Below are 11,452 nucleotides of genomic sequence, written 5' to 3'. Positions count from 1 at the left end.
ATTTGAAACCGTTACTCCAGACGCAATAACAAAATAATATGCGTTTGCTATAAAATTTATTTTTTAATATTATTTTTTAAAACTATTTATAACATTTTAAATATTTATATTTAACTAAATTAAATATTTGAAAAAGCACAACTGCACAACATATTATCATTGATAAATTCTTCAAAACATATTCTTCGTCGTCTTATTATTATTATTATTATTATTGTTGTTGTTGTTGTTGTTGTTGTTGTTGTTGTACTGCAATATCTGCAAATAACATCATACAGACTATAATTTAAATAATCTATCCATTTATCTTGATATTCATTAAATACTTCATTAAAACACACAGTGCATTCAGACTTGTGTCAAACACAAACTTTAACATCCTCAATACACCACAGGATCTATCTAGGTTAAACATTTTTATGTTGAAATCAGATATATTTTGACATCTGGTAATTTCGGGCAGTTTAACTTAGAAGCATTTATTTTCCAATATGAGTCACATGTTACAATGCCCTGGCTTGAGTAGAATGACATGATTCAGTTCACATAACATCATGTATGCAGTGTGGTTATGGAGCATGGAAATTAACAAAAGTATGTGAATTTGAATTTCATATATTTGAATAATATACAACATACATTACATACATTTTTGTTTTTTTTTACTGTGATGCATTTCATGTATTTTCTATTTTAATGTATATAAAATATCTGTATTTTCCAATTGTTTCATATGTGTTACAGGTAAGATTTCAGATTTTAACATTTAAATTTTGATAGAGTTGGGTTCTTCAGGTGTTTTCTTCCTTAGTACAAAGATGTGAATTGTAGGGTGATTGACATCTCTAAATTGTCCGCAGTGTGTGAATGAGTGTGTGCGATTGTGCCCTATAATGGATGTTCCGTGCCTTATGCCCTGAGTCCCCTGGGATAGGCTTCAGGTTCCCTGGGTCCCTGTGTAGTAGAATAAGTGGTACAGAAAATGGATGGATATTAAGTACTCAATGTTTAGTAATATCCCTAGCCTATAAGTGTTGCATTCTTGGCAGTTAGGCCATGCTAACCTTAGCTTACTTCCAATCTATTGCAGTTAACAGCCTAAAGTCCAGTCATGTAAGGCAGCAGTACTGCAGAAATAAAATCTCTGCCAAATTTAACACACCTGATTTCACTCCTCAGTTTATTCCCATGACCTGTGAAGGCTGTATCTGGTGTGTTAGACTGATACTCCTGGGTTAGCCAGGAGAGTCTGTATGGAGACAGTACAGACTGTATGGAGACATACTATAAGCACTGTGTATAATCCTACAGGCTGCATTATTTAATACCTTTGAAAATGCACCAGTCAAGAGTCCTAAGCCATCTTCTTTAACCAACATGTGCTAAAATCTTTTTTCTTTACATGTAGTGAAGACCATCCGATTTCAGAAATGAAGAAATTTTGTTTTATTAATGCTAAAAAATTAAACTTAAAGTTTAAACTAATACTACTAATACACTTAAGCACAAAAATGACAGGCCATCAGTGTACAAATTATATAGTCGGATTCATAAGGGTCACCTAGGGAGAATCGACTCAAGGACTCGACTCTTTTGCGACACAAAACAGCATTTTACTAAAAGGCATTAAATCATTTGGTCTTTGTAGACTAGAAAATATACAGTATGCTTTTTGATTCAATTGAACAGCTTCATAAACTTGTCCTCTAGAGGGAGACATGGTGCTTGAGGATTTTAAGGATTTTAAATAGGGTACTCTGCTATCATATAACGTCTTAGTTATTTTTCAGCATTTATTTTCATATGTCAAACTCATAGAACAAACCTATGCGTTCAGTCCAAAAAAAAAAAGACATACCCATATTTGTCTAGAGCTGGGGGTGTCAATTTATTCTGCTCCACTACTTAGATTGAAGGGTCAGTGCAAAAAGCATCACCATTCTCCTGTAAATAAATCACTGCTATCTATAACTGTTAGTGATCTCTTCTGTCTCCATCCTCAGGGCACAAGGGCTAACCGAACAGTCTGACGAGGATGAAAATGATCAGGAATCGTATGATTAAAGCTTCACATTCACCATATTTCCTCAGCTATGGAGAGATTTGGAGCCATGTGTTAAACAGCATTCTCCTCCATCATCATCATAACATCAGCTGAAGGAATATCCTTTAAAACAATGGTGTTCGTCGAGAATTTGTCGAAATGTTCTGGTTGTTTTTCACTTTGTCACATGCAGAAGTACATGTGGTGTGAAATATGTGAAATATGGATGGATGTGAAATATGTGAAAGTTTCTCTTCCTTAAAAATGAAAATGTTTTTATTATCCACTGTGTTTCTTTCTAGCTGTACACATTCATCCCTCCATTCATTCACAGAGAGCCTGGAGCCTATCAAAGGGGACTCAGGGCATCGTCTATGGTGCACTATGGTCCATGAACAATAAAACACATGTCTTCAGAGTGGAGGAGAAAGGAAACCTGTGTACTGGGGGACAGAGTATCCAGGGACCATGGGGAGAACATGGCAGAGGCAGGAGTTTGAACCTTCAACCCTGGAAGTGTGAGGCAAATGTGCTAACATGTAAGTCACTGTGCCCCCTGACAATTTTATACTGTCAACTATTTCCTAAAACAGGCAGAAAACCAGTGATATAAATAAACAATATGTAATATTAATATTACAAATCATTTCATAATATTTTTATATCATGTAAGGCTTTAATTATGGAACTAACCTGACATGTATCTGTTTTTCTACTTACATATCAGATGTTGAGGCTGTAACTTTTACATTCATATAAATTACATGTGCATTCTCATTGTAACTTTAAAGTTTTCATAATATTGTATTCAAATAGGGGCACGGTGGCTTAGTGGTTAGCACGTTCGCCTCACGCCTCCAGGGTTGGGGGTTCGATTCCCGCCTCCGCCTTGTGTGTGTGGAGTTTGCATGTTCTCCCCGTGCCTCGGGGGTTTCCTCCGGGTACTCCGGTTTCCTCCCCCAGTCCAAAGACATGCATGGTAGGCTGATTGGCATCTCTGGAAAATTGTCTGTAGTGTGTGAGTGCGTGAGTGAATGAGAGTGTGTGTGTGCCCTGTGATGGGTTGGCACTCCGTCCAGGGTGTATCCTGCCTTGATGCCCGATGACGCCTGAGATAGGCACAGGCTCCCCGTGACCCGAGGTAGTTCGGATAAGCGGTAGAAAATGAGTGAGAGTGAGAGTGAGAGTGAGAGTGTATTCAAATATCCAATATCTAAATACCCAGGCTTATCCTGGCACTGTGCCTACAGGTAAATGAAGTGTCTGTATCAGCAGTAATTAAGGAAACACGGGACATGCAACTTCCGAAGCACTGCATGACACTTCCTGAATGGCAAAAAGTCTATCAGGCATCTATGGAAAATTAATGAGGTGCATACTGTGATGGTGACCTGAACGGCATTACTGAAATCAGAATAAATGTTCTTTTCTATGCTGAAATATCTTTATCTATTGATACACTGATTCTCTCTGTCTCTTTCTCTCTTAAGTTTAATGTCATGTTAGAGAGCAGAACTGTAAAAAAATTATAAAAAGCAACTCATTTGATTTCTGTCAGCAACAGATAAACAGTTTAAACAGCTAAAAATAAGTAGATGTTTACATTTAGATGAATAAAATATAAAAACAAATAAACTACTATAAGAAAATGCAGTTTGGGAGTTTAATTAGTTTAATGGATTAGTCCATAGTGTAATAAAGCTTGACTAGGGTTCTGGGAAAATATACTAGATTATTATCATGTAATGTACTTCAGACTTCCCTCATATGTAATGAATGTGGTGATTGTAAATTGTATTCCTATTAAATTTATATTTCAGGGAGAATTTATTGACAGAAACAATAGGCTACATTATGTATGAGCCAATTAATGAGTCATTAATACTCAAAGTGAAGTGAAGTTGAAAGACTCTGTACTCACGATTGCCTCAGATTCTTGTAGGCTGACAGGAGTGGAACCCGATGTGGTCTTCTGCTGTTGTAGCAGCAAACTATGAAGTTTGATGCTGTATGCAGGCTGAGATATGTTTCTGTTCATCACAGCTGTAAAGAGGAATTATGAGTTACTATTCCCTTCCTGGAAACTTGAATCAATCTGACCATTTGTTTCTTATCATTACTCTTATTATAAAGGTGTTAATACCCACAGAACTTTCACTCACTCAGTGTTTTTTATTTTTGCTATTTCAGAATCAGGTTTATTAACCAAATTTGTTGGTGACCCTTGAAAATACAGACATAAAATAAGGACATTGTACATTTAATTCACAGACAATGCTATGTATGAGGCAGGTAAGCAATGTATATAATGTGTTATGGTGCACATCACATATGTTTACAAGTACATGACAGTACATATTTTAACCCTTTTCACCAGTACTCTGGCATTCCACTTTACAAGCAGAAAGCAAACTGAGTTTTTTCCCTCTGTTGATAATCTTACAACGCCGAATTTTAATGGTTATTAAGAATTTTAAACACCTTTAAATTTAAGCATATAAACAAGTGGTTGGGGCATCTCAGGGTGCAGAAATGGGTTTGATATCAACATTTAATTTGAAAACATTTGTGTGAAAATAAACAAAACATTTTATTTTACTTTTCTATTAAAATTTTGGCCCTTAGTAGGCCAAAAATCAAACCTTCTTATGAAATACTACAAATTCTTAAAGCCCTGAGTGTCTACTTTCATATGAGTTTCATATTAACTACCAGTGTGGAGTGAGGCATGACAAAGGAATTCAATGCAGAACATTTGCACAACAAATCATTCCATCTTTTGGTCTCTGGTAAAAAGAGTTAAGTCCAAATTTATGTTCTGATTTTGTTAACTCTACTGTGATGAACACAGATGAGCAGAGTGATACAAAGAGTAAAATGTCCCAGTGAATTTATAATATAAGAACGCTTGAAACACCACTCCACTAGCTGTTGTATAATAAGGTTTGTAAACAAGCTCTGGATGGCAAGTCAGTTGGTGAGTAGAACCATCAAAACCATTGAGATTGATGGCAGTAGCATGCACACTGATGTGTTGAGAGCTGAAAGGAAAAACGTCATGTCTGAATGGTTGAACAAAGCAGAAATTAGAATCCGTTATTTAGTTGAAGACATACAGTGTACATACAAGATGATCAACTATCAAACAGACCAAAGAAGCTCTATCTGTGTGACTGAAGTTCGATTGAGGAGAATTCTTGTTCCCATTAATTGTTTTCTCCAAATCAATAAGAGAATCCAATGGCAGTTTATCATCTTTACAGACCAGTTCAGTGACTGCCTTCTAGGCTCTGATGTTTGGCTCTTTCCACTGCCATGTGATGTCCCTATCTGAGGGTCAATAGTTATTCCGCTGTTACTTTACACTCAGGAGGGTGTTTAAAAATCGTATAAAATAAATTAATGAAGTGGTTATTTGATTGCACAAGCTTCGCCCACTTTTAGCCAGTGGACCTCCTTAACTGTTAGCAATGAAACAAGGCAGATTTGAGATTTTGAAAAAGGAAATACAGTGAACACTGGAACAGAAATCCTTAGCTCTTGGACATTTCTCTGTTGTACTTATTGTTTTGAGCAATGTGGAGACTGCTTGCTGAAATCTTCAGTCTTTATACTTCTGCAAAATCTTCTGCTATGACTTGTACAAAGGATTCAAGAGTGATTTGTGGTTTGCATTGAAAGAAATGAATACTAACAAACTGGGTAACAAATCAAGTGTCAAACCACAGGATCAGAAAGGCAAATCTACCTGCATAATCAGTCAGACTTCATGACAGAAGCAATACACTCTCATTGGTATCTAAGGTACAACATGTTATCTAATGGAATTACAGTGTCATCTTGGACATTAAAATGAGGCAATAACAATAAATACTGTACATAATTTCAAATTCAGGTTAAGATTTTTTGAGACTTTGTAAATGATTTGATTGCTGGTCATGTTTGTGATGATAATGGTGTGTGTGTGTGTGTGTGTGTGTGTGTGTGTGTGTGTGTGTGTGTAGGGTGGGGTTCAGCGTGGCCAGTTGGTGTCACACATCCACCCAAGGCTAATTAAAAGCCTGGGCACTGTTGACATTTCCATGGAGGTTAATGAGAAAACAATGAAAATCAGTGAGCAAACTGACTGTCAGCAGCTTTTTACAGTTTGAAATAATAAAATGTTTAATTTTATTTGAATGCAGTTTTTCCTATTTCAATTAATTGCATATATTTATATATGTTCTTGCTTTTTTTGTTATTTAATCTTCTTTTAATTTGTACCTTAGAATGTTTGTCTTGTCTGACAAATTCCTGAATTAACACGAACAGTGTTTTTCACTCATTTATTCAAAACAGAGTTTGGTGGATCAAACACTGGGTGTGAGGCAGGAACCTACCCTGGGTGGGATATGATACACAAACATTTGCATGCTAAATCCGTCCTTCCATCTCCCTCCTGTTTTTAAAGGAATCAGGGTGAAACCTAATCAAGACCAATCAAGAACAGTTACCGAGAGCACAGGATTGAACCAGGAACACTGGAACTGTACAGCAGCTTTAAAGCCTCATATTGTGAGTATTGGGTATAACAAAGGAGGTCAGTTTGTATAAATAATAATGCTTTATATGAAGTATTTCATTTTCCTTAGAATGTGATTCTCTACACTCTTTAAAAGCAGGTTCCTCTGGATTTTATATAGAACCCTAGGGTTCTGTACTTGGGCAATAGGAATAACTTCCTTCCAAAAAAGGCTTTATAGGAATACTAGCACGGTGAAAATTGTTTAAGAATTTAATTATTTTTTGGAGTTTTATCTCTATGTAGATAACTTTGTGATATGATTTAAATTAACTTTGTAAAATTATTTAAAGTTTAAGGATGGAAACACTTCGAGGGATGGTTTCTTCCTTAATACTCTATACTATTACCATTTATTCCTCCAAATCTTGTTGTTTTTGTTGAAACAAATGTAAAGTGTTTGAATTTTCTATATGCTCTATAAAGAGTGATATAACCATTTTACCTTCTATGTAGAGCTGTTGCTTTTAATCATTATTTATGCTCAGATTTTTGTTCCATTCTAAACTGACGTGTCTATAAGATGTGTTCATGCACTATACGTGTCCATGTGGAGATTTTTTATGTGGTTGCAGCTGGAGATGTGCACCAGAGTGTGAAATGTTGCCTGGAGAAACAGTCTTTTCTGTCCAGTGTCTGAGTTAGCTTACGTAACAACAACAAACCAGTGTCTTACATGACCAGCCTGCTTCCCAACACACCTCGGCTGAGCATCTGCATCACATTAATGTAGTAATAAAAACATATGTGTAGAAATGTGTGAAAATTAGCAGAAGTGCAATTAAATTATCTCAGAAGTGAGATGACTGTTTTCTCCTGTTACTTTTCTGGGTATATTGTGTTTACTAACAGGCTAATAACACCTTACTATGTCTTACAGGCTAATAACACCTTACTAGGGCAGTGGTTGCCCAAGTGGTTAATTCTCTGGGTTCTTGATTGGAGGATCGGGGGTTCAAGCCCCAGCACTGCCAAGCTGCCACTGTTGGGCCCTTGAGCAAGGCTCAACCCTCCCTGCTCCAGGAGCGCTGTATCATAGCTGCCCCTGCACTTTGACCCCAACCTCCTCAGTTGGGATATGTTGACTGGCATCTCTAAACTGTCTGTAGTGTGAGATTGTGCCCTGTGATGGATTGGCACCCTACCCATGTTGTCTCCTTCCTTGGGCCTCAAGTCTTAAGGGATAGACTTTAGGTTTCCCATGACCCTGTGTAGGATGAGCGTAAAAGATGGATGGATTGATGAATAATTTCCCCTGATTCTCCTCCTCCACTCTGTTGTCTGACATGAACATTAATCTTACACCTGAATGGTTTTACACATTGCCACATGATCAGCTGTGTAATAGGTGAGTTTATATAATCTTATCTCTTCTCATCTGGTCTGATCTCCTCTAATAAACAGTGTAGGATCAGATCAGTGTATTGTATTTTTACTTTCATTTCTGATTCCATCCTAACGCAATGCTGGCAATAGTGCAGATGGATTTGGGTGAATATACAAAGGAGCTGCTTTCCATGCCACATCCTTTGGAATGCGCGGTGTTTGGAGCGGTCACGTGACCAGACGCTGAAAGTGACGTGAACGCTGATAACGTCTCTGACGGAAAGCCGAGGCTCGGTGTTTATAGCATGGGAAGTCTTCGGTATTTAAACGCGTAGCCGTGTATATTTGCGTGTTGACGCGCGTGTGTTTTGTGCCATAGTGTCGGAAACAGGAGGCAGAACCGGAGCGAAACGCAGCAGTGAGAAAGCGGTGCGATTTAAATGCACCTTAATGTGGGCGTGTAAACCCTGTCCTCCGTGTCGGCGTGTAAACCCTGTACGTTCTCATGCCTGCATTGGAGTTCAGTCGTCTTTTCTTTTAGGATTTTTTGACATCTTTGTTATCGGCGTTAATGTGTCAAAAAAAGGAAGTGGCAGGTTGATAGAAATGTTTCTTTAATTTCATCATCGTTTCCTTTTCAGCCCTTTTCGAGGACGATCATTTTGCAATTACAACTGGATCCGGTGATATTAAGCAGTTAAAGGTTACATCAGTAGGAATTATCTATTTTCTTCCAAACTAGTCTACAAGGAGAAATTTTTTACACTGTGGACTATTAGCTGTCATCCTCCCGGTAAGAAAACAAGGCTTGATCACAGCACTCACTTTTAATGCTCAAAGTGCTGGTTATGTCTGTGTATCCTGTATAACTACAGTGAAGCTGCACAGCACTGTATCTTTACATCAGATGTTTTAGGCTCACAGGACAACTGACACTGACACTGGAAGCACTGACACTGAGCTAGAAAACCTCTCAAGAACTCGGGAACTGAGTATCACGGTTCTCGGTGTATCACGGTTTCAGTTCCTGCATCTGCCCTCTGTGTGTGTGGTGTGTGTGGTTTTCATTTTCTTCCTGTGCTTTAGGTGTTTCCTCCAGGTTCTCTGGTTTCCTTTCCCAGCCCAACACACACGTTGTATGCTGATTGGCATCTCTAAATTGTCCACAGTGTCTTCTGGGATAGACTCCAGTGACCCTGATAAGTGGTTCAGAATGTATCCCAAGAACATGATATATTACCGTACATAGGAATAATGCTTCATTATTAATGTATAACCTAACAATAGGGGGGCACGGTGGCTTAGTGGTTAGCACGTTCGCCTCACACCTTCAGGGTCGGGGTTCGATTCCCGCCTCCACCTTGTGTGTGGTGTTTGCATGTTCTCCCTGTGCCTCGGGGGTTTCCTCCGGGTACTCCGGTTTCCTCCCCCGGTCCAAAGACATGCATGGAAGGTTGATTGGCATCTCTGGGAAATTGTCCATAGTGTGTGACTGCGTGAGTGAATGAGAGTGTGTGTGTGCCCTGCGATGGGTTGGCACTCTGTCCAGGGTGTATCCTGCCTTGATGCCCGATGACGCCTGAGATAGGCACAGGCTCCCCTTGACCTGAGGTAGTTCGGATAAGCGGTAGAAGATGAATGAATGAATGAACCTAACAATAATTCTGAAAATAATTCTTTTTTTCCCTCTCACAGTATTCTATCCCATCACCTTGAATAAGAGCACAGTGGTATGCTGTCTCTGGCCTTAGACATCCATGTCTATAATCCAGTCACTGCACACATGACCAATAAAAATGTAGTGATTAATTTCCTAGAATTTATTGTGCTTTTCTTTAGTCAAGGAAAAGGCTGCTCATGTGTTCAGGCAACAAAAGAATTAATCTGTGCCTTTGAGTCCTGCTCTAAATATACTGTAAAGGACATGGAAAACTCCTGAAGGTCATTATGCTGGTGTGTGTGTATGTGTGTGTGTGTGTGTGTGTGTGTGCGTGTGTGTGTGCATTGTGTGTAGTGTGTCGAGCATGAAGACTGGAGGGTTTAAATATAACCCAAGACACACCTCTGATTTAACTGTGCTGATCTCATTAAGCATGTCTAATTTTCCTGCCTTGCAATCTCAGCATCTCTGTGATTCAACCAAATAAGCAAATACAGCTCAGGACATAATCAGCAGGAGCAATTTTCATTAGTCTTGCAGCTTAGTGTGGAACAGTTGATGAGATTTAAGCCATGTTATATGGTTCATCTTGTCTCTTTTTTAGCATCTCATCTCATTTTTCTTGAATCCTACTGACTCTCGGAAAAGATACCAATGGTGAGATGCACGCTTAAGCCAAGGAATGTCATACTGTGATTTCATTATAGTCAGAATGAAGATTTTTAATCAGAATGTATTTTTTATCTGCACATTTGTGTCATTTAGGGTTGTTTAGAAAGATGCACACTTAAGAGATGCGAGCAGCTGTGTTCCTGACACTGACCCTCATTCGAAAAACAGCATAATGTCACAGGCAGCTAGTTCAAGGACCTCTCCGAGAGACACTGTACAGCACATCACCTGATCAGTGAACCTTTAAAACATAGCTGACAGATTTTAAATTACATTGTAATATTGTATTTGTAAAAGGGGAAAGCTCTAAACAGTGTTGTGTTTCGCACTGGGGATTTTCAGGCAGAATGGGTTTTCAGGGTGTATTTTTGTGTGTAGGGGTCTGTATTTTGCAAAGCTTTAATGAAGCGTTACTGTGTCAAAACAATCAAGAACAGTTATCAGATTCCTGACGACACCAATGACATCCATGGCCGAGAGTCTGGGAGCACATAATAAGCACTGCTTTACTCCTCTGGGTAAGCAGGATGGTATTTCTGTCCCCTTGTTGATTACAGACTAGACTAGACATCACGACCATCTGTGAGATCATGTATACAGACTCCAGCAGTTAATGAGCTCCTCTAAGAGAATGCAGATGATGTATAAGCAGCGTATTTGATGTCTTGTGAGACAAAAAGCTATCTTCGCATATTCCAACTCAGAGCACAAGGGGTCAGAGCACAGGGTCAGCCATGATACAGAGAGGGTTAAGGGCCTTGCTCAAGGGCCCAACAGTGGCAGCTTAGCAGTGCTGGGGCTTGAACCCTGATCCTCCAATAAACAAAACAGAGCCTCTTAGATCCACATAGTAAAGGCTAACGGAGCTGGAAGGGCCCGTATGCTGAGATGTTTGGTGAATTGGGTGTTTTTTGAACAAAAAATAACCAAAGGCAGAGGACACAATGAAGAAGTGTCAGTGGATGAGCAATGGAGGATACTTTGTGCACACATAGCCCCTGACCGGTCCATTGTCTGCACCTGCTGTCGCTAAGAAACCGCAAAAACCTGGTTATTCAGTCCACTTTGCCATTAGTGCATGGATAATAAGATGTTGGAGCTTGGCTGACTCCTGGGTTTAAAAATGGGGTTAGCTTTAGTGAATCCAGATATACAATATATAAGATAAAATGTCGCTATGATTGACTGG

The 11,452-nt window shown here is 38.8% G+C and overlaps 1 protein-coding gene across 1 annotated transcript in view; it reads left to right on the top strand.

The window, feature by feature from the left end:
* The first annotated feature begins 8,176 nt into the window (after positions 1-8,176).
* The window catches only part of inpp5jb (inositol polyphosphate-5-phosphatase Jb), a 28,951-nt gene continuing 25,675 nt past the window's right edge, over positions 8,177-11,452 (top strand). The window contains exons 1-2 of the mRNA XM_060883994.1: positions 8,177-8,426; positions 8,573-8,724. The gene's annotated coding sequence lies outside the window, so the exon portion shown is untranslated. The remainder of the gene's footprint in view (positions 8,427-8,572; positions 8,725-11,452) is intronic.

This window comes from Tachysurus vachellii, chromosome 12, assembly GCF_030014155.1.
Source record: "Tachysurus vachellii isolate PV-2020 chromosome 12, HZAU_Pvac_v1, whole genome shotgun sequence".
NCBI classification, from domain to species: Eukaryota; Metazoa; Chordata; class Actinopteri; order Siluriformes; family Bagridae; genus Tachysurus; species Tachysurus vachellii.
This window is presented reverse-complemented; position numbering and strand designations above follow the sequence as displayed.